The sequence below is a fragment of the Otolemur garnettii genome, unplaced genomic scaffold, assembly GCF_000181295.1.
Source record: "Otolemur garnettii isolate 467f Iridium unplaced genomic scaffold, OtoGar3 scaffold00216, whole genome shotgun sequence".
Classification (NCBI taxonomy): domain Eukaryota; kingdom Metazoa; phylum Chordata; class Mammalia; order Primates; family Galagidae; genus Otolemur; species Otolemur garnettii.
In genome coordinates, this window is record NW_003852611.1 from 1,017,643 (window position 1) to 1,025,600 (window position 7,958).

Sequence of the window (7,958 nt, forward strand, 5' to 3'; positions counted from 1 at the left end):
GCTTAAGCCCAGGAGTTGGAGGTTGCTGTGAGCTATGTGACACCAAGTACTCCCCTGAGGGCAATAAAGTGAGACTCTGTTTCTACAAAAAAAAAAAAAAAAAAAAAGGGTACAAAGTTTCAGTTAGACTAAAAAGAAATGTTTTAGCGATCTATGGCACTGCTTGGCTACCATAGTTAATAGTTTTGTTTTGTTTTGTTTTGTTTTTTGAGACAGAGTCTCACTTTGTCATCCTCAGTAGAGTACTATGGTGTCATAGCTCACAGCAACCTCCAACTCTTAGGCTGAAGTGATTCTCTTGCCTCAGCCTCCCAAGCTGGGACTACAGGCACACTCCAAAACGCCTGGCTATATTTTTATTGTAGTTGTCCTTGTTGTTTTAGCAGATCCAGGCCGGGTTCAAACCCACCATCTCTGGTGTATGTGGCCAGCGCCCTAACCACTGAGTTACGGGTGCCAAGCTGATAATGTATATTTCAAAGTTGCTAAAAGAATTGATTTAATGTCCTCACCACAAAACAATGAGGTGATAGATACATTAATTGACTTGATTAAATCCTTCTTCCATATATACATATAAAAACATATATATATTTTATATATATATATATAAACATCACTTTGTACTCGATAAATATATACAATAAAAATAATTAAATCACAGTGATTATATTACCTAAACCAAATATTTAGTTTGGCTTTTCTTTTATTAACTGATAACCTGGCTGTTTTCAAAAGATACAGTAGAGGCTCAGCACCTGTGGCTCAAGCGGCTAGGGTGCCAGCCACATACACCTGAGCTGGCGGGTTTGAATCCAGCCCAGGCCCACCAAACAACAATGATGGCTGCAACCACAAAAAATTAGCCGGGCGTTGTGGTGGGCACCTGTAGTCCCAGCTACTTGGGAGGTGGAGGCAGGAGAATCGCTTGAGCCCAGGAGTTAGAGGTTGTTGTGAGCTGTGATGCCACAGCACTCTACCCAGGGTGACGGCCTGAGGCTCTGTCTCAAAAAAATAAAAATAAAAATAAAAAAAATTTTAAAAAAAGATACAGCAGAACCTCCATAGTTGACCACCAACCTTGACCACCTCCTTAAGTTGACCTAATTTTCATAGATTGGACATACATCACATGTACATATCAGTACAGTAGGCCTAGTTCCTTATGTTGACCACCTCCATATGTTGACCAGTTTATTACAGTCCCTTGGGTGGTCAGCTTACAGAAGCTCTACTATATTTTGCTGCAGGGTTGAGATTGGAGTATGTAAGGAATATTTTAGTGATGTAACAGGCCTGTTCAGTTAGATTATTTTCCCACACTGATGACACTGCAGGGCCATTTCTTATTTAGGATAGAGCCTGTGATCTCTTGGGAGGTAGAGTTTATAACTATTCCTATCCCCTCAGGCTGTAAGAAAATAATAAGCTAGGCTTCCATGTGATATATAATAGGTGAATTATAAAATATGCCTTAAAACTTTATTATCTACTATAATTGAGAGAATTATACAATTTCATCAGTCTCTTGCACAATAAAAAGTATTAATTTGCCATAAAAGCAGTCCTTTCCCCTTTAACTTAAATGGAAATCTTGAACAGTGGCTGTGGGTTTTATCACCCTGAATTGTAAAGCAAAATGCACCCATCTACCTTCACATTTTCAAGGACTGCAGCAAGGACTGACGAGTGATGAAAATGCTACACCAGGGAAACTCTTCTGTTTCACATGTGCTAAAGCAAAGATGGCAAATATGCGTGTTAATTATAGGTTGAAAAGCCTTAAAGACGTTCTGAAGATCAATGAGAATCTCACATAATTGGTTTTGAGCAGATGATTATGTGTCTGGCGATAAAGGAACTCAACAGATGACACTACTGTTTGGCAGTCAGTGGAGTAATTAAACACTCAGCAAAAGCCTCAAGTGTTCAAAGTTCAAAAGAGTGGATGGATACTGTATAAAAGAGAGTCCCGTGAAGAGGATGACAGATCCTACTCCAGAAGAATGTCGTTTGCCACACTCAAGTATATCAATAGCTAATGCAGGGTTCTACACATGAGGAAAGATCTTCTAGTGACTTTAAATAATAACAGCTTATTCATTCTGCTTCGACACAGACCTGCAGTTAAGCCCTCTGTGAGAAGTGAAAAGCTCTGTGGAAGTCCTTCCCCAACTTCCTTTGAAGGCCTATCAAAGAGTGAAACCTAAGGGATGATTTGAGACAGAGCTTAGTGGCTTAACACAATACGAATTCACTATCTCATAGTCTGCACTGGGCAGGAGTCTAGGCATGGCTTGGCTGGATCCAATGCTCTCAGGTCTCACTGGGCTGTAATCTAGGTGTCATCTGAATCTGCAGTCTCCTCAGAGATTAGACCTAGGGAATATCTTCTTCTAAAGTCATTCTTCTTGTTGGAAGAATTTACACCTATGTAGTTGTAGAAATGAGGTCCTATTTTCTTGCTGGCTGTCAACCAGGGGGCAACTAGAGGTGACAGACTTGTCCTTCCCATGGGGCCGTTTACATAGGCCATCCCAAAACATGCCAGCTTATTTTTTTCAAAGCCAGCAATGGAAAAAGTCTCTTACCCAAGTCTGCTAAGATAATGTCTTATATAATAATGTAACAGTGGAGTGACAATCCACCACCTTTGACCGGTTAGAATGAAGTCATGGACATGTTCATACTCAAGGGGAAGGGATCACTATATACAGACATAAACATAAAGAGGTGGTGGATCTTTGAGGTTCACCTTAGGCTCTGTCTTTATGATTAGAGAGGACAAAATTTCTCTCTTGCCTCCTGTGAACCTCTAGTTAGTTTTTATCTTGTGGGAACTAAATATCAAAGAGTTGATCACTTCCTGGGTTCTTTCAGTTGTTTCTAGAAATCTTAAGAACTAAATGTGTGTGGCCCACCTCTAGTTAACCATGGCAGGCAGTTTAAACATTCCTTTTACTCTAACTTGATCCTATTTATCCTACTTATTATTCCTTCCGGACTTCCTCTTTTAGTTTTTGTGTTATGTATACATGTAACTCTGTAACCTGCTTCAACTCCTTTTTGGAATAATATAGAACATAAGTATGTATATCAATGAATATTGAATGAATGCACCAATCCATCCTCCCTAGGAAACCACTTCACTTTCAAGCTTACCTGTCATAACACCAAGTTCACACTTGTCTCTAGAACCCTGTTTTTCCCCGCAAATGACTCAAAATATGTCAGCAAAGCTGGGTTTTTAGAGTCATTTTCTCCTTATCTTGATAACCTTTGTTTAGCTGGGAAATAAAATAGTGAATGTTCTGAAATTGTTCCATTCAACTTTATTTTTATAAGTTTCTCACCTGTTGACTGAATTCAACCCCTTTCCTGCCTCCTGGTACCTCCAAACAATTCTCATGTCATCAGAGCCCACATTCTCTCTTGACTGATTTTCTAATTTGTATTTACCTCCTAAAGGGAAAGAACAAACTTAGTCTTAAGTTCCTTTGCTCCTTTGTGAAAGCCCTACATGGAACTACTATAGATAGTCAATAGTCTATCTTGTTTATTTCTTCTTGATGCATTGGCTTCAAACACTTTATTCTTTCTCCATTGTTCCTGTTCTCTCTTTTATCTTATGCCAAATCTGCTCTACAGGGCAATATGTAGCCAACTTTGGAAAGGGCTTTTAAATCTTACATATCACTGGTGATTCATCTGAAAAAAATATTATACTAACACCTCATTAATTGGATTCTGGTGGTCCTCAAACATGCCAGTCAAGCTCCTCCCCCAGGCCTTCACATTTGGTGTTCTTTCTCCTTGTCTACAATGTTCTAACCCAGCCCTATCTACATGGCTCACACCTCTTCTCTCCCATCTCTGTTTTTATATCATCTTACCTAAAAGCCTCTCCTGACTGTCCTATCTAAATTATCACCCCTCTAACTTACCCTACTCTACTCCTTATTCTCCTTACCAAACTTTAATTTTTCTCCAGATCACCTGTCACCATCTGGAGCTATCAAATATTTAACCATTTAGTTGTGAATCAACTGTGTCCCTGTCTAGAACATAAACTCTCTGAGGACAGGAACTTTGCGTCTTTTTCATCAACTAGAACAGTGACTGACATGTAGTCAGAAGCAATAAATATTTGCTATAATAAAAAATGGATGAAATAAATAAAATCAATCCAATTGGCATAGGCTATACAGCCTGAAGCCTGAAAGAAATCTGAGAGAGGCCCAATTTTTTTTAGCTCATTGCTTCATTCTCTGGTGTCATATAATATTTCTGTAAGCTGAGGGCAAGTAGTATACCACTTCATAAAAATCATGAATAGTGAAACAGAGAGACAAAGCCACTTATCCCATCTTGCTAAGATGATAAGTAATCGTTAAGTACCAACCATCTGTCCAGTGATGTACAAAGAATTATAAAAGATAAGAATTTTGGTGCTTAAAAGCATTGACTTTGGGAGTCAGAGAAACCTGGGTTCAAATGTCAGCTCTGTTGCCTTCTTGCTATATGATCTTGAACAATTTCTAAGTTTCAGTTAACTCAGCTATAAAATAAGAACAAGACCCATAAATGTATCAATGTACACAGTTATGATTTAATAAAAAAATAAAATAAAATAAGAACAGTCGGGCATGATGGCTCACGCCTGTAGTCCCAGCACTGTGGGAGGCTGAGGCGGGTGGATTGCCTGAGCTCAGAGGCTTGAGACCAGCATGATCTGGAGTGAGCCAGAATGAGACTCTGTCTCTACCAAAAAAAAAAAAAAAAAGTAAAATAAAATAAGAACAAGAGTACCTTCCTTGAGTTTGTTATGAGGATCAAATGCAATAATCTACAAAGAGAGAGAGTGAGCAAATTTAACATGGTATTGGCTAATGATAACCATTATTACTATTACTACTAACAATAAATAATATAAATGTCTTATTATTATTATAGAATTACAGTTGATTTCTGAGAATTAGAGATCAACACAATAAAGTATGGGATCAAAGACCAGAGTATGTCCTATAGACTTCCCATAATCTACTGCCACCATTTGCAAAAATATTTCTTCACTTTTAGTCACATGAACATGGTATAATAGAAAAATCAGAGTCTTGGGAGCCAGGAAACTTGGGTTTGAGTGCCAGCTCTATCGCTTTTTTCTTTTTTTTAATTAATTAATTTATTTATTTTCTTATTAAATCATAGCTGTGTACATTAATGCAGTCATGGGGTACAGTGTGCTGGTTTTATATACAATTTGAAATATTTTCACCAAACTGGTTAACATAGCCTTCATGGCATTTTCTTAGTTATTGTGTTAAGACATTTATATTCTTCATTTAGAAAGATTCACATGTACCCTTGTAAGATGGACCATAGGTGTGGTCCCACCAATCAAAAAATACGGAACGCTTCATGAATTTGCGTGTCATCCTTGCGCAGGGGCCATGCTAATCTTCTCTGTATCGTTCCAATTTTAGTATATGTGCTGCCAAAGCGAGCACTCTATTGCTTTTTTCATAGGTGAATTTGGGCAATTCAGAACCATACTGAGACACATTTTCCTTATTTACAAAATGGAAATAATATCTACCATAAAGGATTCTGGTTCTGATTACATGAGATATCACATTATGAAAACTCCCATCACAGCATAGCACCTTTATCGAGTAGAAATTAACTAAATGTAAATTGAATTAAAATCGGACTTATCTGCTATCTCCAGAATATAACTTGTTCTTTCCTATCCATTCCATACCCAGAAGTACATACTTGTCATTTCTCCTCTATATCTACTTAAATTATACCTACAAGCCTTCAAAGTCCAGTTCAAGCTGCAATACCTTATAGTAGATGCTTTGATACTTGGCTCAGGGCAGACTTTTTAGGGCCAACACACCCATCCTTCAGATGCTGGGAATATTAGGCTATAGACCCTGAAAGCTAGACCCACAAAGGAAGTTGCCCTTGGCCACAGGAACTACACCAGGTTAACACTTTCAAAGATAGTGGCCAATGGCCAAAGAAAGACTGCCTAGTGTAGGAATTTAAAAGCCCAGTCCCCTGGCCTCATTTTAGGATAATTCCAAAGACCCACCTCAGTTCTAGATCTAAGATCTGTTGAGACTGTGTTGGCGACCACATTGTGGGTCACCTTTTACTTCTGCCTAATCTTGCCTTTTGCTTTCCTTCTTTCTTATAGCTGTGTCTCCAAAGAGCAAACTTCAATAAATGTTATTCCCATACCTCCTCATTTAAGAATCTGTTTTGAGGAGACCCAAACTAAGACACCCTCAGAAACCACTTTAGACCATGAAAGCTCCTAAGAGATCTTTCCACTTTTCAGATCCAGTATTCACATGTCAATACAGTAAATTCTCCCTTGTATGATGAGCTTTATTTCCAAGTGTGTATGTCACATCTCCCAGGTAAATTTTAGGTTCCTTGAGGACATAGATCCAGTTGTATACTTACCCCATTGACTACCAAAGAATGAGACACATAATAGATGTTTGATAAAGATTCTAGATTTTGTTTTTATATTTTTATTGCTAACCACAATACTTGTTAAAAAGCAACTCATTTTATGTTTTTTTATCTTTTAAAAATTAATTTTATTTCCGATTGACAAGTCACAATTAGATTCCCTTATGGAGTACAATGTTATTATTTTGATATACATATACAATGTGGAATAATTAAATCAAGCTAATTAACATATCCATAACTTCACTTAACACTTTTTTTTGTGGTGAAACATTTCATGGCTGAAATTATCTTTTTTCTTTATTATATCATAACTATGTACATAACTGAATTTATGGGGTACAATGTGCTGATTTTATATACATTTTGGAATGCTTAAATCAAACTGGTGAACGTAGCCTTCACCTTACTTAATTGTTGTGTTAAGACATTTATACTCTACTCTTAATAAATTTGACATGTACCCTTGCAATATGCACAATAGGTGAGATCCCACCGATTACTCTCCCTCCAGCCTGCCACCCCCCTCCGTTCCCCTCGTCTGCCTCTTCCCTCCTTCATTCTGGCCTATAGTTCTGTTTTATCTTTCATATGAAAGTGTAGGTGAGTATGTATTGGTTTCATAATAGTACTGAGTACATTGGATACTTTTCTCCAAGAAGAACATGTTCCAGCTCCATCACTGGAAACATAAAAGAGGTAAAGTCTCCATCTTTTCATAGCTGCATAGTATTCCATGGTATATGTATACCACAATTTCTTAATCCATTCATGGTGGCTGGTGATGTGTAGAAAACTAAAACTGGAATCTCGCCTTTCACCATTAACAAAAATTGATTCTCATTAGATAAAAGATTTAAACTTAAGTCATTTTATGATTTCAAAACAATGGTAAGTTTTTTAATGATGATAAATTGTTTTCTCCCAAGTGTCCATTATACCATACCCACATAAAATTTATGAGATAGTAAATGAAAAAATGATTATGTAAGAAAAAATCACACAAGATGAAATTAGAAAATGAATCTGGGGAACGGCAGAGGCATCTTTCTAAAACCTGAGAATTTGCATTGGCTCAATATACAGTTACTAATCACAATTACCACTTGCCTAAATGTCTGAACTGTACCTGCTTCAGCTGTTCTCCTTGGTGGCCATAGTGGCAAACACTTTAATATAGTGTGTATACATATATATGTGTATACTTTTTTTGGTGTGTGTATCTTTTAAAAAAGACATCTCAGATTCATAGAAACAAAGATGTCCTTGAATGAATTTGAAATATGATTCATCAAAGAAAACAAAAATCCTATAGCCATTAGATCTATATCCTATTTTAGCCTGTCCTGTTTTGAGGAATGAACTATTAGGGTTAATATAAAAAATATCCTTTAATTTGTTCTTCTAAACAATTACATAAATGATAAGAGCAACAACCAATGCTTTCATTGATTGATTTTTTTTTTTTT

At 37.0% G+C, this 7,958-nt stretch overlaps 1 protein-coding gene and 1 non-coding gene across 2 annotated transcripts in view; both read right to left on the bottom strand.

The window, feature by feature from the left end:
* Positions 1-7,958, bottom strand: part of IL1RAPL2 (interleukin 1 receptor accessory protein like 2) — a 1,213,983-nt gene that overhangs the window by 409,263 nt on the left and 796,762 nt on the right. The gene's annotated exons all lie outside the window — the stretch shown is intronic.
* On the bottom strand, positions 5,401-5,507 carry LOC111722129. Its single transcript, XR_002771058.1, has one exon. It is a non-coding gene; the product is annotated as a U6 spliceosomal RNA (small nuclear RNA).